The following is a 25,116-nucleotide window of genomic DNA, read 5'->3' as shown; positions in this document are numbered from 1 at the left end:
AAACGTCAACCGATGTGTCAGAATTGACTCCGCGGCCCCGCACGTGCCCACTTCTGGGGCATTGGCGGCCGCGATGGGGGAGGGGGGGTCGTTCAGCCTGGTCTCGACCTTAGATGGCTGCCGTAAGGGGGTCTTTCACCTGGAGGTCTCCACAGCCAGGAGAGCTTTTTCTCGGGCATGGACGGCCGATGTCATGGGGGTGGGGGGGTTTGTTTCCAAGGATGTGTCCCCAGCATGGACAGCGCGTCCTGGTATATGTGGAGACTTATGTTCCTGGAGCCCCCCTCATTAATGAGAGTCTGTCCTGGTGTATGTGGAGACTTATGTAAACCTGGTGATGGTTCCTGGGGGCCTCAGGACCACAAGGTCCAGTCTGACAAATGGGAACGTAGACCCCCCCCATTGTAAGTGATGCCATTTGTCAGAAAATATTCAGTTCCTTTTTTTGTTGACATTTAGCATCACTTACAATGGGGCGGTCTGTGTTCCCAATTGTCAGGACAAATGTCAGAATGCTTCCCAAATGTCAAATGTCAATTTGGATGGTACCTGAACAACAGCTGGGGGCCCGTGTATTGTTCCTGGAGGCCCCCCTCATTAATGAGAGTCTGTCCTGGTATATGTGGATGGTTCCTGGGGGCCTCAGGACCAAAAGGTCCAGTCTGACAAATGGGAAGGTATTCCTTATTTTGTGACATTTGGCATCACTTACAATGGAAGGGTCTATGTTCCCAATTGTCAATTCTCTCCCCGGCCATGAGAGCCTGTTGGAGGCATGGATGCCTGCTGGTGAGGGGTCATTTTTATGGAAGTCTTCCCATCCAGGAGAGCAATCACTCTTACTTGAAATTCAACCCCGAGTCCAACGGTGCAAACCCTTTGGCTCTAGCACCTTCCTATCAAAAGTTATTTCCAAAAAGCCACTCGACTTTTGTCACTTAGAATTTAGCTGTTATTTTCTGTCCGCAATGCTGCAGCCGGGACAGCCTCTGACAGCTACTCTCCAATTGTCTCCAAAACAAATCAGTCCTACTTGAAATTCAACCTCGAGTCCAACGGTACAAACCGTTTGGCCCTAGCACCTTCCTATCAAGAGTAATAACATTTTTTGACATTGTCCAAATGGGAACATAGACCAACCCATTGTAAGTGATGCCATTTGTCAAAAAATGCTCAATTCCTTATTTTCTGACATTTGGCATAATTTACAATGGAAGGGTCTATGTTCCCAATTTTCAGGACAAATGTCAAAAAGCTTCCCAACTGTCAAAACCCACCTTGTCGGTACCTGAACCACAGCTGGTGGCCCCTCTACTGTTCTGATGGTACCTGGGGGCCCCAGGACCACAAGGTCAAATTTGACAAATGGTAACAATGACCATCCCATTATAAGTGATGCCATTTGTCAGAAAATGCTCCATTCCTTATTTTGTGACATTTGGCATCACTTACAATGGAGAAGTCATTGATTCCATTTGTCAACTCAATTGTCAGTAAGTTTGCCAATTGGACCCTCACGGTTCAGAAGAGAGAGAGAGAGAATAACTCTATCCCGTCTAAAAGCCCGCTCATTGTAAAGTCTGTGTATAAGGCGTGCCATGTCTTTACTGCTGAGTTATCAAGTGGTTACTATAGGAACTTGCCTAGATTTTGACTTTACGCCTGCTACTGACTAGGCGTAAGATTTACGCCCGGTCTTAGCGAGAAGAGGACTTAAGCCTGGATGGTGCAACTGCCATAACTATGAGGTCGGACTTAGAATGCTGAGTTAAGACCTACTTACCTTAAGACCAGGCGTAAGCCCTGTTGGTGCAACCGGCTCCTGAAGGATTCCACAGCAGACACAGGGCTGTTTAGTATGGTGATGGGGGGCAGAGTGGGGGGGCTCCTCTTGAAGTCCACAATCATCTCCACAGTTTTGAGCGTGTTAAGCTCCAGGTTATTTCTAGCCGCACCAGAGAGCCAGCTGATCAACCTCCCGTCTGTAGGCCGACTCGTCACCATCAGCGAACTTCTTGTTTGGTGCTGAGGATGTCCGGCATGATGGTGTCCACAAACAGGATCCTTGCATATGTCCCTGGAGTGTCGAGGTGTTGCAGGATGTAATGCAGTCCCAAGTTGACAGCATCATCCACTGACCTGTTAGCCCTGTAGGCAAACTGCAGGGGGTCCAGCAAGGGGCCTGTTATGTCCTTCAGGTGAAACACCAGTCTTTCAAAGGACTTCATGACTACAGATGTCAGGCTGACAGGCTTGTAGACATTTAATCCAGAGATGGATTAAATGTGATTTTTGGAGACCGGGATGATTGTGGAGCTTTTGAAGCAGGAGGGAACTTCCCACAGCTCCAGTGATTTGTTGAAGATCTGTGTGAAGTTGGGGGGCAGCTGGTCTGCACAGATTTTCAGGCAAGATGGAGACACACCGTCTGGGCCAGGATCCTTCCTGATCTCCTGCCTCTGGAAGAGCTGGCTCACCTCCTCTTCACTGATCATGAGTGCAGGTCAGGGGTCCTTAACTCCAGCTTTTACTCGTTAGTCCATCTTTTCACCATTTTTAAAACAGTTTAGCAGATTTCAGTTTGTGCTTGTATGCCGGGATCAGATGAACCAGACAGTGATCAGAGAGTCCCAAGGCTGCACAGGGAACAGAGGCGTCCTTTAATGTAGTGTAGCAGTGGTCTAGTGCAGGGGTTCTTAACCTTTCTGGCAGTCCGACCCCTTTTTGAAGTTGAAAATATTTGGTGAACCCCCCCCTCCACACACACCTCCACAGATCTGACAGAATACGTTTTTTGCAGTGAGAGGAGCCTTTTTAAATTGTTTTCTTTTGGCAGTTCTGCGCGCTGTTAATGCGCCCTGTGCACCTCGTACTTTGGCCGCCTGCTGCGCCCTGCGTTTTTGAATGAGCAACTGAGCACGCGGAGTTGAAAAAAATTCAACTCGTGCACAATGTCATTCGCGTTTTTTTATTCCCCATTGTCCAATCTAATTAATGGAGAGACAGGCAGTTGTGCTGACAAAAGTTTACAGTTGCTTGAATTGTCCGGAGACTGCAAAAAACTGTCCCTGACTCATCCCCCAGGGGGGTCCCGACCCCCAGGTTAAGAACTGGTGTGGTGTCCGAACAATAATGCTGCGATGATGTGTTGAGAAGAAATCCGCTTGACACTGTTCTTGATCATAAAAGTTTATTACATCAAGGAGTTCAGCATCAATTACAAGCTCTGCAGCAGCTTGGAGATTGACCAAACACATCCCTTATACTCTTTAATGCATCTATAACACTAGTGATATTATCAGAACTATTGGGGATCAAAGTATTACAACCGTCCCCCGTCAAGTTCATAGCCACACACAAACCACCTTGTTTGGCTAAAATATAGTCGAGAGCCATGTCATGTTTCAACAATGTCAGTCTGTGACTTCTTTGAGTATTTGACAGAAGATTAAACCCTCGTATAGTTTCATTTGCAAAACCCTGCAAAGTATAAGTAATATTATCAATGTGATCTGCCAAAAATGTTACACCATACCATGGAAAAAGTCCAGGTCTCCACTTCTCACCTAGACTTATCCTCCAATGGTAGGATTCAAGATTATGAAATTGTGCCATGTTCCTTTTCACCCTATTTCCAGAACCCGGATCAGAATGAGCTATAGCAGGTGTTTCCCCTTTTTGGATTGTAAACACCTGATATGGAAGTTTTAGCGTCGCCATGTAACAACATCCTATCCATCCATAAGGTAAAAATATATATGCCTTATCACCACAAATCCACCAAATATCTTGAAAATTCCCTATCGTCACATTGCCAGGCAAAAGCTGATCTCTTACCATCCAAGTCCTTCCCTTCTTACTAGATGGCACAGCAAAAGTTACTTCATGTGTTTTCACTAATCTTACGGTCATGCTTATCCAAAGACATCATATACTCATCACACTCTGATATTCCCATAAACATCCCTGGCCCATCATACGTCTTATTTGAGCAAAAACAGCTACTAGCCATTACTAGCTACTTACCTCCATTGCTTCAGGAATTGCTGTCAACTTATTTTCCTTCTGATCTAACAAATTCACATAGGGTAATTCATTTATCCAAGAACAATTAATTCTAGGTCTAAACAACTGTGACGACCAAGACATCACTATATCTGTTGACGATTGTTGCTGATACGACAGCCATGATAAAGCATAAGATTGACACATAACGGATAGAGGTTGGGCCACTGTCTCTAAAACTGAATCCCATGTGCCTGGTGCCGGGACTTTCAACAGACATGGACCATCTAGTTTCTTAACTGATCTTACAGAATGAGTTAACTGCTGGAACCATAAATTCCTACCTGCCCAGCCATCTGTAATTTTCAAAACAGAAGACTCAAACCCATATGCCTTCCATGTAGCCTCCCTCTTCCGTAACGAGTGATATTGATCAGTCATATCTTCTAGTGTTTTATCAAAAGTAAAGAACTCATTTTGTACATGTGGAATAATATTCTGAACGGTTTGAGATGAATCTTCATCATTTTCTTGCATTCTTTGGTCCCTAGTCTCCCTCTGTAACGCAGGCTTCTGATTTACGTCTACCAAATCCTTTACTTCCCGAAAAGTTGTAGTCGGTGTCTGTGTCATGTTTACAATGGTTGTTATCGCCGTTGTAACATTCGTTTCTTCCAAGGTTTCTGCTAAAACAATTGCATTAGTTGATGTATTAACTCTTTTAGTTATTTCCAAGGACCAAATAACAAATGTTCTCTGTAGTATATTGCTCCTGAACTCCTTTGTTGAATGTTGACACTTCACCAGGCTCTAAATCTTTCATCATAAGCGTCACCTTACGGGTCACATAACCTCGTATCCAATGATTTTGAAACGGAACAAATTTAAAATCTGGCTTTAAATAAGTACAACTATATTCCCCTAGGTCTTCCCAGGTAGCATTACGCAAACCAAGTGTACAATCACCGACAATTTTCCACTGCCTCATATCATTAAGCAGAGAATACTTTCTTTGACTAGGGGGTACACCCTCCAGTCCTGATAACAACACATCTTTACCGCGACTATTTATCCACTTGGGAGGCATATTACCACCCATATTCCATTTCTCACATTTACAAGGAAGATATGCCAAACCTCCAAACTTAACCTTAACCACAGTAGACAATGAAGTTGGCGTTGGCAAAATCATCTGAGGCGCCACTGTAGTCAAATGTGTTACATTTATACTTTTAGAGACTGTTGACGATACAAGAGTAGAGCTGCTTCTTACTGCTCTTGCACCAGGCTGAAGTCTTGATGTTACTGTTGTTGACTTTCCTAGAGGTACTTCAATTCTAGTTTTCGTATCGTTTTGGTATGACTCTTTTCCGAACTGGTCCGGGGTCTGTTTTGTCACCTTCCACTGAAATAGGACCTGCTGATTCTGGGACATATTGAAAATCAATGTCCCCATATCTCCTTTCCTCTCCATCAATTGCAGAGTCATATCTGGCATTATCAGAAGTGTACACATGATTATCAACATTGTCCACTGAATGGACAATATCTCCTTCTGGGTTTTGGTTCTGGATATTGTCATGCATCTCTCCTTCTGCCTGTTCTTCCCTATTGTCATCCGACTCTCTTGAGCCTTCACCATCTTGGCTGTCCACTCGTGGCACCTCTTCACTAGGCACTTTAACACAATGTGATAAATGATACCACGTTGGAGACCCTTTAACCTGGACAGCTGTTCCAGTACTACGAACCACTTCAAATGGTCCCTCACGGCGTTCGTTATACCACTTCCTCCTAAAGACCTTCACGAACACCTTGTCCCCAGGTTGCACTGTGCTCCTTTTTTGCTCATCGAGCTTCTCCTGTACCTCTTCTCTCCTTTGCCTATCTGAAACATATGTGGATAATTTTTTATGGAAATTGGCCATGTATGTGACAAACGCTCTCATTTCGTCTTCTAAAAGAGCCAAACTTGGACCCTTGCCGTTTGTTCGTAAACAAGGCGTAGGCATCCGTCTTCCTGTGACCAATTCATGGGGCGTTATACGTAAATCACGCAGCTCACTTGAGCGACACACCATTAACGCCAAAGGGAGCGGTTTATCCAGTTTAGACCCGTATGTTGGCAAATCTTGACAATATGATTTTACAAAACCCCATTCATTTTTTCACAAATCCCTTGACTTTGTGGGTGATAAACTGCTCCAAGACGTTGTTTAATTCCCAATTTTTGCAAAATCAATTTCACTGTTTTATCCACAAACTCTTTCCCATTATCTGACGATATTCGATCTGGAAGTCCCCACCTGCTTATGACCTCTCTACACAAAAACTTGTCAACCGACTGAAGGTCTTTCCGCTTGGTTGGACAGGCCTCCGGCCATCGTGAAAATCTATCCACAACCACTAGCATGTATCTTTTCCCTTCAACTGGTTTTATCATATCGACAAAGTCAACAACTAACTCACGCATAGGACCCCTTGGGGTGGGAATGTAACCAGGAGGAACAGTCACACCCCTGCGGACATTATTTTTCAGACAGATTGTACACCTGTCTACGACATAATCAATCTGTTCAAGCAAATATGGTGCCCAAAAACCATACTCCTTTGTGATTTCTCTCCTAACCTCCCCCCTGGCAACATGAGCTAACCCATGTGCTTCCTGAATCATCAGACCTAACAGGTCCAGAGGTGCTACTATCAGCCCCTCGTGATTTCTCCAAAGACCCGTAGAATCCTTAACAGCACCTCGGTCTAGCCATAACTGTTTATCAATCATAGAAGCAGCTTCCTGCATCAAAATCACATCCTTAAGCGTAATTTTGTCTTCCAAGTCCACCCCATGAGTGACCAGAAAAACCCTGTCAGCTCCTGTGACAGCTTTTGCAGCTTCATCAGCAGCTTTGTTCCCTTGTGTCACTCTTGACACATCTGTTTTATGAGCTGCACACTTAGCTATCGCTATCTCTTTAGGCCTCACCATAGCATGCAACAGTTTTATTATTTGTGCGTGATGTTGTATCGGAGAACCATCCGTTTTCTTAAACCCCCGACCTTTCCACACTGCTCCAAACAAATGACATACATTATGTGCATATGCAGAATCAGTATATATTGTCTCTCGCTGTCCGTCTGCTAGCAAACACGCTTCTGTTAGCCCCACAAGTTCTGCAAGCTGTGCAGACGCAGGCTGTGGTATTACTTCAGCTTTTCAACAACAAATCCAGTTCCTTGAGCTTTTTGACAGAACACAATTTATCTCCCATACGATAACAAGACCTATCAGTCCAATACTCCAAGTCTGCCTCACGTAGTGGAACGGCTTGCAAGTCTGATCTAAGCCTTGAGTATTTCTCTGCCTCTTGAACACAATCATGTGGCTCACCATCCTCTGATGTTGGCAAATTCTCGGCTGGATTTACCGTATCACACCTTACCAGGGTGACATCTTCCTGCTCTAAGAGCCTATGATAGTCTCTAAGCCTTGGCATAGTCAATGTGTATTTTCCATAGTTCAGCAGATTCCTGAGACTATGATGGGTAAGAATTGTTACTGGGTAACCCATTGTAACAGATGATGCTTTGTCATACATTAAATAAACTCCCACAATTGCTCTGTAGCACAGTGGTAGCCCTAGTTCTACTTCTGAATATGCAGTAGAATAATAGGAAATAGGTTGAGGATTCAACCCTGTACCCGTCGGCTGACAAAGGACTGCACATGCATATTTACCTCCAGTGGAAGTAGACACATATAACAAGAAATTCTTAGAGTAGTCTGGTAGTGTGAGTGCTGGCGCCTCCTGTAACCTCTGTTTGATTGTTTCAAATGCCACAAGGCCTTCCTGTGTCCAGGAAAGATTGCTATGAAGTTGAGAGTTCCCAGTATTCTTAACCATAGCTCTCAAAGGTCCCGTTAAACTAGAATAATCCTCAACCCATGCTGAAGAATAACCAGCAATACTGAGAAACGTCAACATCTCTCTGACAGTTCTAGGCTTTGGAGCCTTACAAATAGCCTCCAATTGACAATCAGAAATAAATAAACAACCTTCTCCTGGCAATATTGCAACTTCTTTTGTGAGGCCTTATGCCCCTTTTCTGCCAATATCTGTAGCAATTTAATTGAGTCTTTATGACATGTTTCTTTATCTTGCGAACAGATCATAATATTGTCGACATATTGAATCACAGTACTATACAATATCTGATCCATCCCTACCAAATCGTCTTTTAATACTTTGTTAAAAATATGAGGACTATGTTAAACCCTTGTGGCAATCTCTCATACTCATAGAACTGTCCTTTATATGTGAATCCAAATAAACCCTGACTCTCTATACTAAGGGGAACACTAAAAAATGCACCACACAAATCTAACACCATGAAATGTGTTGCATCAGGAGGAATTTGGGCTAACAAAGTATGTGGATCCGGAACGTCTGCTGGAAAATCAGTTACCACTTCATTTACTGCTCTCAAATCATGAAACATACGATAAGTCTCATCAGGTTTCTTCACAGGCAACAAAGGCGTGTTACTCCGAGGATTTGTTGTTATCTTCAAAACACCTGCTTTCAAAAGTCCTTCAATTTGTGGTTCGATCCCTTGAATTGCTTCATCCTTCAATGGATACTGATACTTCCAAGGAGGTCTAGCTCCTGGTCGAAGTTCAACTTTCACTGGTTGGGCTGACTTCACAAGTCCAATATCGGTACTGTGTTGAGACCACAAACATTCTGGAACTTGTCGCAACATCTCCTCTTTCATAGAATCTGAATCCATCTTGGCACTACAAATAGATTCATGTGTCATCCGTACAGCTTATGGCTGTCCTTGTCCTTTAGCTGAAATCATGATTTTGAGGAATCGCTGATTTGTATTCCTCCAAATTGCCAAATTCTCTTTCATCGGTACAAAAACTGCTTCCTCTGTACTGTCAGCTTCTCGAGATGTTCTTTCAAATGCACATATATTATATACCACACTGGTCTAGTGTGTTAGTGTCCCTGGTGGGGGAATTAATATACTGTCTGTACTTTGGAAGTTCAAGGCTGAGGTTTGCTCTGTTGAAGTCCAAGAGAACAATGAGTACGGAGTCTGGATGTTTTTTCTCCACGTTATTATTAGAATAACAAGTAATGAGTAATTGTACTGGATTACATTTTTAAAGTAACCCTCCCAACCCTGCATATAACAAACACAATCTTTTTATAAAGACCTGAAGTAACCTTTTCAGGGAGGATGCAGATGTAGAAGAAGGGTAATTATGAGGGCAAATAAACAAACTATGGCAAATTTCTGCAAGACTATAAATGCCATGGCAACAGCACACACTAGGTGATTGTTTTCTTCTTGGAAACAAGGCTGACGTCAGTACTCGGCTGTACTCACAACTCCAACCAATCTGAATACACTTCAGCATGCTGAACTAAAGAAAAAAACATAAAAATAAAGGTTCTCTTCACTCTGCAATCTGAAACAGAGGCATTGAACCTGAAAGCATCAAGCAGCACTTTCTTTTTTGTTGTGGTCATCTAGAGACATCTCTGGCCCCCTGGTGATTTTATTGCCACTATATCACTTTCAGTGCCACATTTGTGAGAGGGGAGGGGGTAGGCTTTTTGTTCTGAAAGTTGCTGCAGCTTTGTGTCACAGGTGTGGAATATGGGCGCCAACTTTCTCAGACAATTCCAACCTGCGTCTGAATAAAGGCCAAGCTTTGTCTCTGCTGGGTTCTGTTCGAGCTCTTTACTTACAGCTGAAATATTGACGCTCTTTGCCAGAACTTAAAAGGAAAAAAAACTCAGGCGGCATTTAAAAAAAATGGGTGCATGGCCATGACTACAAAGTTGAATGATTCCCTGCTGGGTTTATCTCTGCCAAATGCAATTTTTTATCATTTTGAAATGAGACGGAACAAAAGAAACAACAAATGCATGTGTAATTATAAATCAACACACTTGAGTTATGGAAAGCCATGGCAATGTACTCAATGGCCTGCTGTACTGACTGAGCAACTGCATTACGAAGCTACACATCATGGTGGTTATTACTGTAGGCCAACTGCTCTAGGAGAAAGTCTATTAAGAATGGTGAGCTTTCCTGTTCCAGCAGGGTTGAAAACGGTAGCTTAAATATATGGACATTTTCAGTATTTAGATATGAAGCAACTGGAAACCAATAAAATTACTTTTTAGAGATCCATTTGTATGAGACACTGATTCTCATGTTTACAAACAAAACTTTTTTATTGCATGCTTCACATTGATAGACATCTGTCAGCTGTAGCTAGCTAATGAACAGCAGCAGTAATAACGCTAACAGACACTACACAAAGTTAGCTTCTGCAGTTAGAGAGACATAACCATCAACAAGCAGCATGGGATAAGAGCACAGGCACTCCTCTCACACAAGTAACATTAGCATATGAAATTCCTGCTGTTTGCCTGCTGCACTAGATAAGCATGCCCCGTCTTAATGGAAATTAGTAACATTAGGATATATACTGTATGAAAGTCCTATTGGTTACCATCAAAATACACCAAACACTAGACATAAGCCACATGTCTTATGTTACTGCAAAAACATGTCTGCAGTGTAGAGGCAAAACAGTCACTGTCAACATTTGATTTAATCTGTATTATTTTTTTTTTTATTATCAGCTGCAGGGGATCATGAAAAAAGACTGCACACCTGTTTGCATTTTTGTTTCTCTGAAATATTTGCAGCAAACCAAAGTGGTGCAGTTCCTCATTCAAAGCCATCAGTCTGCACCTCTGTTGGCTGTAACTAAGTGCCCACTGAAACTCCAAACCATGTCAGCTTGATCATCAAGGCACTAATCAAGGAAAAAGTCTGTTACAACAAGACAAACATTTGCAAGGTTACTAACTTAATCTTGTTTTTGCTGATTAACTTCTCACCTTGCTGCAGCGATGTGACCAGCAGTGAAATACACTTGACATTTTCAACCTGAGAGGGCAGTGGAACACTGCTTTTCATATTGTAGTGTTCAACACATGGGACTGGTTTTCCTCCAGTGTTATGTTTTGGAGTATTAGTTTTACAGTACCTGCTGGTGAAAGCAGCATGTGGAGCAGGAATGGCAAGCCAATTAGAAGTCACACACAGCAATTCCTAGAAATGGATTAAGGAATATGCACTTTTAAATATTAAGGCATATTCAAATAATATTGGAATTTAAAGGCTTTACTAAAAATTTAATATGATGGGGGTGATACATGAAAGGTTATGGGATCATATTATGAAGGACGTGAATGTCAAATGCCAAATTTCAGTCCATCAAACTCTAAGCCACCAATGTGAATCTCACAGTGGCAGTAGAAAGAAGTCAGAGGGATCCATCCTCTGGGATACATTATTGTCTGTGAAAACAACTGTAGCATCAGTCCATCCAATAGAATGTTAAGATAACATTGAGAGAAATTTTCTCTATTTCAAAACACTCAGTTCACATTTACACAGTTACACATATTCAGACCTGAAAGCTACACTGTACCATCTCAATTTAATCTGTTGACTGCTTAGCAGCTTCCCGGAGCAGTTCGGAGTTAAGGGCTTCAGCGATGGTTATGATAGGGGTACCCCGTGGTAATGCAAAAATAACAGGCACCTCTGGTGGGGAGTCACTAGCCTAGAATAAACTGTGAAGATTTGTACCAGCGTACAATTTTCACTTCAATGAATCGCATAGACCCTAACCTCAGAGTTTTATACAAGAAAATCAAATATAAGGCAGGGTGCGTGATCAAAAGGAGCAACCCATAGGCCACTACTGCTTCTGACTGGCAATTTGCAGTGTGGCACTGTCAGGGCAGAAGTGGAGGTATAAGCGATATTGAGGAAGGGAAATTTATAATCTTTACACTCTTAGTGACTACGACAAGCTAACATTTATTAAGGCCAGCCTAGAGGCACTTCACTTTGGCTATAATGTCTTGTCAATGACGCTTGATGCCACCCCTGATGATCTTTTTAAAAAGCTCTTTAATCAGCAGAGCAATTGGGGGAAATGGCACATCCATTAATTTATCGACCTAGACCAAGATTTGAAGCTCTACTAATCAAAAATAGATTTTGATTCAGATGCCTGAATTATTAGCTATCCAGATTGTAAAATTGGAGCTCCACTTACCTGGCTTACAGCAACAGATGAGCATGCCAACCTGTATTCAGGTCAGAAGAATAATGATTCATTTTTGTACATTATATGCCCTCTTACAGTCCACCAGAGTTACCTTCATTGCCTTTGTCATCACCCATCTGCCTAGCAGACACCTGTCCCCTCAGACAAACACACAGGGCTGCTTTGTCACAGTGTCATTCAACAGGCATGAGAGAGAGAGAGAGAGAGGCGAGGAAAATTGCTGTGCTTCCATGCACTCTTTCTATATGACTAGTCTTTGGTGTGAAACCACTCAATATTCTGGGTTTGGAGCAACTGCTTTCCCAGATCAGTGGAGACTGAATACATTAAGTTCAGGTCCGTGTTCAGGCATGGCTGAAATGCAAATATTCCATGCCCCTGAAATCAAATCATTTCAGTACCTGCTGAACCAAAAGAGAATATATTTTTCCTTTTATTTCCAACCAGTGCGCAGGTACCTGCCTGGAGCGATGAGAGGGAGCACTGCAAAGATCCACAGCACATGTTCCACATGTATATGCAGAGCCACTCAAAAGGATATTCAGACTTTTAAAACTTTGTCTATTTTTTATGATTCACCTTATTAACCCTGAATCATTGCCAAAGCAGGAGCTATGAAAAAATAAAATTTTGATTGCATTGCTTATTAATCTTGGCTACAGCTAGGCTTGGAAACAAATTTAGAACTTGCAGAAAGACATGGTCATGTTCAATGCATGTTAGTGACTGACATCACCTCAACTTTTTGGCAGGTAAGCGCAAACATGAGAATCAGCATATAACATTTTTAACACAGCAAGAGGATTTTAGTTTCTTGTTAAACATTTTGGGAAACCTTTCTTCCTGATCTGCTGTCTTCTATCAGGAGAATTCATAAGGACTTTGGAAAAGAGGACGGCGGGTCTAAGGGAATCCAACTGCTCTTTTCTAGGCGACGTAATTATGAGACGGCATCGCGTCGGCGTCAACGGGAAAGGGCATCAGGCTTAGTGTTCTTGGACCCAGGCCTGAAAGTAAGCACAAAGTTGAAACGACCAAAGAACAATGCCCACCTGGCTTGCCTGGGGTTCAGACGCTTGGCGGACTGAATGTATTCCAAATTCTTGTGATCAGTCCAAATGAGGAATGGGCGCTCCGCCCCCTCCAGCCAGTGCCTCCACTCTTCCAATGCCAGTTTGACAGCAAGTAGCTCCCGGTTCCCGAAGTCGTAATTACGCTCTGCAGGGGACAAACGGCGGGACAGATAGGCACAGGGGTGTAGTTTACCATCAAGGGCGGAGCGTTGAGAGGGGATGGCCCCCACGCTGACGTCGGAGGCATCCACCTCAACGATGAACTGCCTGGATGTGTCTGGCTGAGTGAGAACTGGTGCGGAAGTGAAACATTGCTTAAGTTCTTTGAAGGCTGCCTCTGCCTCAGGGGGCCATGCAAACGGCTTAACTGTGGAGGTCAGATGGGTTAGAGGTGCTGCGACCTTACTGAAGTTCCTGATGAAGTGTCTGTAAAAGTTAGCAAAGCCCAAAAACTGTTGCAACTGCTTGCGATTGGCCGGCTGAGGCCATTCCAAAACAGCCCTCACCTCAGCTGGATCCATCCTCACTTGTCCCTCCGCAATGACGTAGCCCAGGAAGGAGACAGTGTTGGAATGGAACTCGCATTTCTCGGCCTTTACAAACAGCTTGTTCTCTAACAACCTCTGTAGGACCAAGCGGACATGCTGGATGTGATCTGACAGACTGTGGGAGAAAATGAGTATGTCGTCCAGGTACAACTTAGAGAACACATGTGCCCCTTGCAGGGAGTCGAAGGCCAAGGACATGAGGGGCAGGGGATACTTGTTCTTAACTGTGATCCTATCCAGACCCCTATAGTCGATACATTGGCCTGCGCCCAAAGGGGATGAGGAAGGGCGGATAATACCTGCAGCTAGGGATTCAGTGACATAAGTCTCCATCGCTTCTCTCTCTGGCTTAGAAATACTGTACAGGCGACCAGTGGTCAGGTTGGAGCCAGGCCACAGGTCAATGGCGCAGTCATAGGGCCTGTGAGGGGGAAGTGAAAGTGCCAGTTGTTTGCTAAAGGCTTCCTTGAGGTCATGGTAGACCGCGGGGACGCAGGATAGATCAGGGGGCTCGGGGCAGGGAGGCGGGGCTGGCTTAGACTGGGGGCAGGCAGATCTCAAACAGTGGGAATGACAGAAAGTGCTCCAACTAGTGATTCTATTATTGGTCCAGTCAATACTGGGGTTGTGTAAAGCTAGTCAGGAGTGACCGAGGATGACAGGAACGAAGGGAGAGTTCATAACAAAAAAACTCAGAGACTCTAGATGATTACCAGAGAGAAGGAACTGGACGGGGTCTGTGCGGTGAGTTATACATGCTAGTAACCTACCGTCTAAGGTGCTGGCCTCGACAGGAGTCTCAAGCTCGTGAACAGACAGCCCAAGTTGTTTCACTAGAGTTGAGTCCAAAAAGCTCTCATCGGCCCCTGAATCTATAAATGCTAGTAAATCAAGAGACTGACCTTTAAAAGAGAGGGTAGCATGAAGTTGGGTACGGGGTCGTGAAGCCAGTGAAGTGGTTGTCTGGCTCGCCAGGATGCTTCCCTCCTCTCGCAAGCCCGCCAGTTTAACGGGCGTAGAGGGCAGGCAGAGATGTAGTGTCCAGACTGACCACAGTACAGGCAGCAATTGTTATCACGGCGGCACTGCCGTTCCTCGGGTCTGAGGCGGTGGCCTCCTAACTGCATGGGCTCAGGATCCGAGTCCACAGAGTGGACAGGTTCAGGCAAGACAGGAACAACCAGTCGTGGGGTCGGATCGGCGGGGTGCGGGGACCGTTTGGAGGGAGAGGATGTCGGCTCGGGCCGTCGGTATCGACTCTTCTCCCTGCGGCGCTCGCAGTACTTGTTGTCCACACGAATAGCAAGGGAGATTAAGCCATCCAAATCATTAGCTTCAGGGTAGGAAATTAGCTCATCCTTTAGCTGTTCATTGAGCCCGTTAGCGAACACTGCAGGGCATCCTCATTCCAACCACATTCAACAGACAAGGTACGAAACTCGATAGCATATTCAGCAACACTACGGGACCCCTGGCGAAGAGACATTAATCTTTTGGCGGCCTCCTTACCGCGAACAGGATGGTCAAAAAGCTTACGCATCTCCTGGGTGAAGGCTGTGTAGGAAGCAGTGGCCGCAGATTGTCTCTCCCACACGGCGGTTGCCCACTCCAGAGCCTCGCCTCGTAGCAGACTGATGGTGTACGCGATCTTAGCCGCATCAGAGGTGTACGTCAAGGGCTGCTGAACAAAAACCCATAAAAAGTCCATATTGCATCAAAAAACGATCTACACTGTCCAAGATTGCCATCATACCTGTCCGGCGACGGCACGAACGGCTCTCTGGCAGCCGCGGCGGCTGGAGCTGGTGGCGTAGATGTCGGGGGGGCCTGGGACACAGGGGGAAGGTGAGCCCGCCGTGTGGCCATACTGGCTGTCAGTTGCTGCATGTTCCTTGTAAGTTCCCAGAGTGCCTGGCTTTGCTGATTTAATTGAGCACCCTGGGTGGCAATTGGATGTTGGACAGGCTCCAAGTCTGCTGGGTCCATCTGGCCGGATTGTACTGTCACGCTTCAGATAAGACCCAGGAATAGACTGGAGACAAGAGCTGGTTCTCAGAGATTTATTGAGTCAAAGAGCTGGCCGTGGCTGCGGGGATCGGGGCAGGCAGAGCAGGCAGGTGAAGGAAGCTGATGGGGTCCAGGCAGAGAGGCAAACAGGTAACAGGCAGGAGAGTGAGATCCAGGAGGCGGGGAAAGTGAGTTGGTGGAGATCCTGAGCACAGGAAAAACAGGTTAGTTGTCAGCTTAACAAACAGAGTACAGGTATGGTTCCTAATCAAACGAGCTGGTAGCCAAGACGTACTGAGACGACTTAACAATCCGGCGAGGACAGGATGTCAGGCCACTGCTTAAGTAGGGCAGGAACCCGAGGGAGTGCAAATCTGTGATATGTGTGTAAGATATGCATATTAGCAAGTTAGTTAGGCATAAAAGAGAAGAGGCCCACAGTCTCGGGCGCACTTGAGCAGGAGTGGAATTGTTGTAGGAGATGGACCAGGCGGGGATATCTGCGGCACAAAAGAACAGGATTAGTAGGGAACAGGTACAGGAACAAGTCTTAAGTAAAGAACGGCTTGAACAATACTGACTGGGAACGAGAGTCCACAATCTGGCCTTGAGTGGAGGCAAGGACCAGGTATAAAAGGCTGAGCATAATGAGGCTTATGGCTGGCAGCTGGTGACAGGCTCCTGCACACCTGACTCCACTCCTGCAAGAAGGGAACACACACACACACACACACACACTACAGGGGAATGTGGTCAATGGATTTTATCATTTGAGTTTGAGAACGTGCGTCACTTTAAATGTTGCCGCCGCAAGGAATTGTGGGACAGCATTCTCTCCTTTCCTTTCGTAAAGGATGGTCCTGTGTACCCTATGCTAAAGGAGATATGAAAGGAAGCATTGAGGCACCTTTCCTTAGCTTTCAGAGAATTCGAACAGCTCTTCTCATGGCTGCCACTGAAACACTTCCGGGTCATTAGGAACCTTCCTAAGCCAAAAAGACTTTTCGAACTCAGCCTTTGTATTACATCAGCTAGTGTGGAACACTTCCTGAAAAATAAATAAATAAATATAAGTTTCTGTGTGATTGATTGCATGTGTATGCAGGGACATGCACAGACATTTTTGGGGAAAGGGGCTCAATCAAAATAGGGGCACTCACCCCACCCACAAATTGTCTTTTCTTAATGACACACCAACATGCCATGTTTTAACACTCTTCATGAAGAAAAACACATTTGACATGTTTTCATGCAATAAATTTCATTGTGCAGTCAAATTAGATAATATCAAGTGTGTGGTCCTGCATCTGGACTGACCGGTTCCTGGTTGCAAAATTGGCAATGGCCAAACGGCCAAACTCGAGACTTCAAAAAAGCAGTCTACAAAAATATAAAAAATTGTTCATTCTGTCATTCTGTCTGTGGTATCCCACATTTTTAAGATTTGAAAGTCCTCTAGTGTGCACTAGGCATGATTTGTTTTTTGCCAAAACAATACTGATTATAGGAGAGAACAATTCAACTATTTGGATTAGGATTAGTAAATATCTGAGCTGGAATGTAAAAAAATCTATCTTTTCTATGTAGGTTACACATTTCTTTTGCACAAATATGACTATACAAAGGTACTTCGTTTTGTTTTGCTTTCCCACCTCACAGCGCTACATCAGTATTATAAACAGTGGTGTCAGAGCACTAATTTAAACTTCTTTTAATTTTACAATGACAAACAATGCTAAGGTTTAGGGGCAAACACTACCGTTACCTGGCTGTCACCAATAAAGGCAGGTCAGGGAGACGTGAATGTCATGTCAAGGTGAAGAGGGAGAGGATGGGGCTATTCTTCTTCTTTTAGGTCATAAATGTCTTGAAAAAAGGGTACAGAGGCCAAAAGGAGCTCCACCTGTTTACCTGTGCACATGCCTGTTTATATGCATGTGCACCTTCAAGGGTGTATGTACGTGTTGTAAAGTAGCTTTTTAAAGTGGTATGACTCTTGATTTGACTGGCTGGCCACTCCTTCACCCCTTGATGCCTGAATTTAGTTACAATTAAAAAAAAAAACACGGGGTTAACACAACTGTGCATGATGAAGTTTATCATAGCTTTCTTCAAGGACTTTCTTCATCTATGTAACATTGCAAAAATTAAGCACCTCCTGTATCAAAATGATGCAGAAAAACTAGTCCATGTATGTGTTGTGGGCTGGATTACTGTAATTCTTTATCAGGCCGCGCGAATACTTCCCTGACAAGGTTCTTCCATAAAGAATATCCAGTTGGTCCAGAATGCTGCAGCACGTGTTCTGAAAGGAACCAGGAAAAGAGATCATATTTCTCCTGTTTTAGCTTCTCTGCATTGGCTTCCAGTAAAATCCAGAATAGAATTTAAAATCATTCTTCTCACCTACAAAGCTCTTAATGGTCAGGCACCATCTTATCTTAAAGAGCTCATGGTACCTTACTACCCCACCAGAGCACTGCGCTCCCAGAATGCACGGTTACTTGTAGTTCCTAGAGTCTCCAAAAGTAGACTAGGAGCCAGAGCGTTCAGCTATCAAGCTCCTCTCCTGTGGAACCAGGTTCCAGTTTGGGTTCAGGAGGCAGACACCATCTCCACATTTAAGAGTAGGTTAAGACTTTCCTCTTTGATAAAGCTTATAGTTAGGGCTGGCTCAGGTAGTCCTGAACCATCCCTTAGTTATGCTGCTATAGGCGCCTAGACTGACGTGCTCGATAACTGTTGTCGTGAATTGGAATTAATTGAATATCATATGAGAAAAACATCATAAACTCAACAGATTACAACAGAAGAACAGAACCTGTTTTTATATGATAATTACTAAAAACTCAGATAAATGTGTTCAGAGTTACCAGGTAAAAATATAATACTGACAACTGAGAAATATAGAAATATTTTTAAATATTATAGTATCATGAGACAAAAGAATGTAAAGTCACTAAACCCTTCCAGATATGTTCTTCTTCTATCTTCTTATATGAATATTATACTGGACCTGTGATAATACAGTAAGTAATTTAGATTTTACTTTTACTTTTTCTAATACATTTAATAGTCAGTATTTGTTGATAGTGCTTCCCACCCTCACACTTTATATTGCATTCCTGTTTAATAATATATATATATATATATATATATATATATATATATATATATATATATATATATATATAACACATTGCCTGACACTTTCATGGCCGAGAAATGTATTTATTCAAAATCACATTTGGGTTCATTCTTAGGGATGGCAGTCCTTTGGTCAGTGGGTCCACCACCATGTTCCAGGCTGAAATGTCTCCACAACTATTGAATAGACTGCCATGATATTTTCACAGACATTCAAGTTACCCACAGGATGAACTGTAATAATCATAGGTTTTCATCAAAGACAGGTCAAAATGTGAATTACTCCCATCCTTTGGTTTATAACCAAATACCTTCTGAACTAACCACCTTTCCATCAGTCTACTCTTTGTGTTTAGTGCAAATAGGCAAATTTTAGCATGCTAACATGCTAAACTATAGTGGTGACCATGATAAACATTATAGTGGCTAACTATCAACACATTAGCAATAATTGCTATTGTGTGCATGTTAACGTGCTGATGTGGACATGTGATGGGCCAAAGTACAGCCTTACATAGCCGCTAGATGACCGCCTTTGAGTGTGACCATTCAAAATAGCTATAAACACCTTTGCCCCATTCTTACATGCAATTTAACACATTTTTTTCTTTGGTGTGAGAGGCCCGGGTTCAACTCCCCACACACAAATGTTTCCCTGAGCAAGAAACTTAATCCCTAATTGCTCCAGATGCGTGCGTACCTCTGACATAAATAGCAATTGTAAGTTGCTTTGGATAAAAGCATCAGCTAAATGAATAAATGTAAATTAGGACCAGTCAGATCTCACATCATGGCAATATTGAGTCACTATGTTATTGCCAGGTGAAAATGATTTGGTTGTGTGGAGAAATAATAAGTTTTGATGAGGTAGAACTCATGGTGATAATTGCTGCACCTCAATATATTTAGATAACCAATCCCCTTCTGTTTGTTTCAGCGGCTTTGCACATATTTCCCCTGCTCTGTCCGTCAGCACAAACCATACTTCCATTGTTTATCAATGAAACATTCAGTTTTGGAGTGCAGCGGATGAGCAATTGTTAAAACATAACTTGTAAATTATTGGCGCTGGCATCACAATAAATACTTGTTCAAAGTATGTTCCATACGACTTGGAGTTTTTGTAGTACTCTGTAAATGCCTGCAGATTTCATAACATTCCCTTCCCTCATTTTAACATGTCTGTCTTGTTTTTGCAGTATAAGCTGGTATGTTTACCTATCGCTGGGTTAAAAAGGGAAAGTCAAACAACCTCTCAGGCAGTCTGGGGCGATGATATCTTGGCGAGGCGGAAACATATAGACACACAGACACACACACAAACAGCAGTAATCAGCCACCGCTGATAACTTGCCTGCCACTCCCCCCCCCCCCCCCCCCCCCCGGGTTCCTGACATCATGAAAATGAATGTCCTGGCATCGATTTCTTTGGCTCAGACTGGGGATCGGAGGTGAAATCAGGGCGCTTCTGCATTTTGATTCTGATTTTATTTCAATATTTATCTATTTATTTCCTCATGGCTCTTCTCCGTGTCCATGTGTGCTGTGTCTGATGCAGAGGGTGGGTGAGAAACAAGGGTCTGGATGTGTGTGTGGAAGGGGGAAGAAGTAATCTCTCAAGATGTCAGTGAGGTAATTTCATTTTTCTCTGAGCCATCAAAAGTTTGTCATTTGGCAATCACACCGTGTCATGCTATCTTCACCTCCTGAGGATTGCTCCATTTCACCATGCCTAACAAATATTCACAGGGAATGCAAGATCTCAGGAATAGTAATGGAGTGCCACAAAATAATAAGACTGCACTTGTGAGCGTTCATTGTTGTTCTGGTGTGTTCATTTTGATCTGTATGTAATTACAGACTAAATGTCAGTATAATACATCTTGGTTCAAAGTACTTAGTTTTTTGAAACAAACAAATGCAGAACTTTTTTTTACAACTGTAAATGCAAAAGCTTTACTCAAAGAGAAAGCTCAGCATTTTTAAAGTAATCTTATTTGCTTTCTTTTCAGCCACACACACACAAATGCTAAAAAATTTCTTCAGCATGGAAATTCTCCACCATGAGTAAAGAAGACTCACAATTTGTAAAACCTGTTGGGCCTATATAAAGTTTGTTTCCAGACAGACTTTATATGGGTGTACCAACCAGGTAGCTGGCACTTTGCAGAGAAATGATTAAGTTAGAAGACGCACACACAGGATAGACCAGGTAAAGTAACAGCGAACACCTGTTGGTGCCGATGTCACTCAGTACCACTTTGTCTTTATCGTTTCGATAGGCGACGTAATTAACAACAAACCTCCTCCACACGGCTCACCTGCTTTTGTAAAAATGGAATGACGGGAAAAAATCCAAAATGCGAGTTGTGTTTTCTGGGCTACTTTATAAAACTCATGATGAATAAAGTCACCAGAGCAGACAGATGCAGAGAGAGAGACAGGTGTAGGTGTGTGTGAAGGGAAAAAGCAAGGTGAGCAGAAAAGTAGGTGGAGAATTTTAATTAGAATTAAAATGGCGAGAAAGAAATAACCTACTAAAAATAGGGTATTTTCAAATAAATATGAAAAAACGAAAACATAGAGAATATAAATATAAAGCACCTTTATGAGATTTGCAAAAAACACAACACCACACTGTATGCAGCGTCCCAGAATCTTGACCTTGGTTCCCAGGTTTGATGTCATTTTATCTGTAAAGACCAACAGCAGTCAACCTGCACTGTAGCAGGACATGCTGAGGACAGAGGTGCTGGACAGATGGATAAGCTGTTGTATATCAAGAAACAGACAACAGCAGTTATACGCAGGTATACGCCGTATACCCACTAGGAATGTTCAAAGATTTCCGTATACCCACTTAAAATAGCGAGATGATACGTAACAACATGGTTTTGTGACAGAACTTTCACACGTTCATTCATAAATTCACCCCGTTTGTGTTGCGAAGCTCTGAACTGATGTTTGTGGCTTCCTTGGCAACACAGCTGGTTGGTCTATTGAATTGAATCTAGTACTAGTGAACTATCGTTAATGTGGTGGATCAATGAATGTGGGATACTGTGTGTGTGTGTGTGTGTGTGTGTACAGTAGTAGCAGTTCCTGGATGCTTGCTCATGCATTTGAGCTGATACAGTACATAACCTACGTTTGACAATGGTTTTTGGAAGATAAGCGAGCTTGAGAGGACGTGGACCACTTTTGGTGTCAGTGCTAATATTCTGTAATGAATGAGTTTGGGTGATAGAACTGCACTTAGGCCTATTTTCACCTGTTTAACCCAAAAATCTACTGATCGACTCCAGACTGTCCAGAACTCAGCTGCCAGGCTTTAACCAGAACAAAGAAATATGACCACATTACTCCTATTTTAGCTTCATTACACTGGCTCCCAGTGTGTTTTAGAATTGACTTTAAAATTCTATTGATCACTTTTAAAGCTCTTCATGGCCTCTCGCCTTGTTATATTTCTGACCTTTTAGTCCCATACACACCAGCACGTACCTTGAGATCCTCGGGCAGAGGTCTGTTGTCTGTTCCAGAGTCTCGACTGAAAACTAAAGGGGACAGAGCGTTTGCTGTCAGGGCCCCGAGGCTCTGGAACAGCCTGCCCGAGGAAATCAGGTCAGCTGAGTCAGTGAAGTCTTTTAAGCCCCTTCTTAAAACATACTTTTATAGGAGAGCCTTTCCCGATCTTATTTGACTTCATTTTATCCCTTTTATTTTATTGTATTTTACTAATTTTATATTTATCTTAACGTGTATTTTAGTCTTTTCAATGTTTTCATGCTTTTATCTTTTATTGTTTTTGTATTATTGTCTTTACACATGTTCATTGTTATTAATGCTACTGAAAAGCCTCAGCTTTCCATTATTGTTAATAATAGTTGCAACTTGCACTGTGAAATATGCATTGGAAATTGCCAGATGATAAAACCAGATTCATATAACATCTAAGGCTAAATGTAGCTCTTAACTGGCTGAGTTAGATGGTGATTAACACTAAAAATTTGACATTTCCACTATAAATTGGTGCAGAAAATGTCTCCAGAATGCAGGAAAATAAATGTTTAATGATCAAAATCTTCTAGGGGAGGACCCCCAGACCCCCCAATCGTGTACTCATCAATTAATATTTCTTTAAATACTATTAAATTATCTTCTAGTCTTGATCTCGTGACCCCAATATTCTGGATTGTCACATCTCATATGCTAAGTGTTTCGTCACAATTCTAATCTGAGCCCTAAAATGTCTCCACCACGTTTGAACACAAAGTGACACCCTTTCCCACCTGTAACTGTCATTGGCTGTTAAAGTCTTTGCAGTGTTGATAACACACAGCCTAAGCAGTACTTCAGAATGCTCCCTATTACATGTACATGCATACTGTATGTATTAGTGTATTAGTGAGTGTAGTGGCGCTTATGGGGCATCACACTGGGACGGGGGAGTATGAGGCTGCGAGGGAAAAATCACAGTATACTCACTAGAAGAAATGCTACACCACTGTCCAACAGGTAACTCTCCATACAATCACAAATAGTCCTTTTCTTACAAGTTAAACAAACGAGATCATGTAAACATGTAAATACGTCAGCAAGTTTTTTTTTACACTTCATAGAGGCAGGCTAGCTGTTTCCAACTGACTCCAATCTTTATGCTAAGCTTAGCTACCCACACCCTGACTGTAGTTCTGTATTTAATGCACAGGCATGAGATTAATATCAAACGTCTCATCTCTTGAAAAGAAAGAATATGTGTGTTTCTCATTGTGTTTAATCACATGAAGCCTGCTTGCTAGTTTATTTGGTCAACTCAAGTGTAATGTTGCTGCAACTGCTGTTGTCCCATTCATACAGCATTTCATGAGCTCCATCACTGCATTCTATGTACGATCCCCTAGGGAGGAAGCTAATTATGGTCACCCCCCAGTCCCAGCTGGGCTGAACTTGAACCTCCTTTCTTGTGGGGAGTGAGAGTCATAGCCCAGACACCAAATATTAAACATGTAGATATTATACATTCACATAATGAGCCATCCCATGTCTGTGCACATTACAAAACATTTTTGTCATTTCATTATTTGCTGCTGATTTATCAGTGAATTATAGTCTACCTATTTGTGGTAAAGTCTCTCTTCGTCATAGATTAAAAATACATTGTGTCTGTGGTGAGATGAGATGACTGGTCGGATCTAAATTTCCCTGGATTACAAAGGGTTATCTGTGATTTGTATGGTTTTAGGAGGCATTTCCAATCAGTTTGGATTACATTAAAGGGGAGTACATCACATCATCATGACAGGGAAGTCACTGTCCCTCCCAGCTACTATTTCCTTTGTTAATGTACAGTATATGGCCTAGATAATTCTTTTCTACTATCACTCCCCTACTGCTCTTCGACACTGCATGGTCAGTTTACACACATCATATTCCCAGGGTGAAACAATCCACATTTACTATTCATCCCAAGTGCGATGCATTATGATTGTTATGAGTTCTCTCTGACTAAAGATACAACAGAACACCCCATGGGAATAACAGGGATCATCAGATTATCATGTACCGGTTATGTCACTGTGTTTTATGGTTTCACCATGTTCAGTAAAAAACATTTCAAAACATTCTTTTTATTTATTTTTTTTTACTTTGGGTCGACATATGGTGCAGATATTAGATGGGTTGCCATGTACTTTGGAAGAGACATTCAATTTCCTCACAGGATATTATGTAATGAGGTTGGTGATCCACTGACTGTAGTACTTTACTTTATGGGTCTGTAATCTGAGAATAACTTCTTCCAATAGAGGTGGTGTTCAAATTTAACATACTGTACGATTAAGTTTCCAATAATAATGATTTACTCTTTACTTTACTCTTTAAACAGAGCGTCCAGGGCTCCACATTAACACACGTCAAATGCGGGTGGATTTCGGCCGTGGATTTCAGCCATATTTTGTCAAATGGCATATTAAATAACAAACAAATTGCAATTTGATACTACAAAACAACAACTCCCATGAGTTCTACCTGCACATGGTGTTTGCTCATTGGTCCATTAGTGAAGCTGCTTGTCTTGCGTGCTAGTGACGACACTGTAAACAAGAGGACGTTGTGATTAAACTAGTTTTGGCTAGCCAATGTGGCTAGTGAGCAAAAAAGC

At 42.8% G+C, this 25,116-nt stretch overlaps 1 long non-coding RNA gene across 1 annotated transcript; it reads right to left on the bottom strand.

Annotated features, from left to right (window-relative positions):
• Positions 1-15,845: 15,845 nt before the first annotated feature.
• On the bottom strand, positions 15,846-16,342 carry LOC119903472. Its single transcript, XR_005444517.1, has 2 exons — positions 16,102-16,342; positions 15,846-16,011 (listed from the first exon to the last, which is right to left on the bottom strand). It is a non-coding gene; the product is annotated as an uncharacterized LOC119903472 (long non-coding RNA).
• Between the last annotated feature and the right edge of the window lie 8,774 nt (positions 16,343-25,116).

Source organism: Micropterus salmoides, unplaced genomic scaffold (assembly GCF_014851395.1).
Source record: "Micropterus salmoides isolate LMB-PRFRI ecotype aquatic unplaced genomic scaffold, ASM1485139v1 Ms_hic_scaffold_15, whole genome shotgun sequence".
NCBI classification, from domain to species: domain Eukaryota; kingdom Metazoa; phylum Chordata; class Actinopteri; order Centrarchiformes; family Centrarchidae; genus Micropterus; species Micropterus salmoides.
This window is presented reverse-complemented; position numbering and strand designations above follow the sequence as displayed.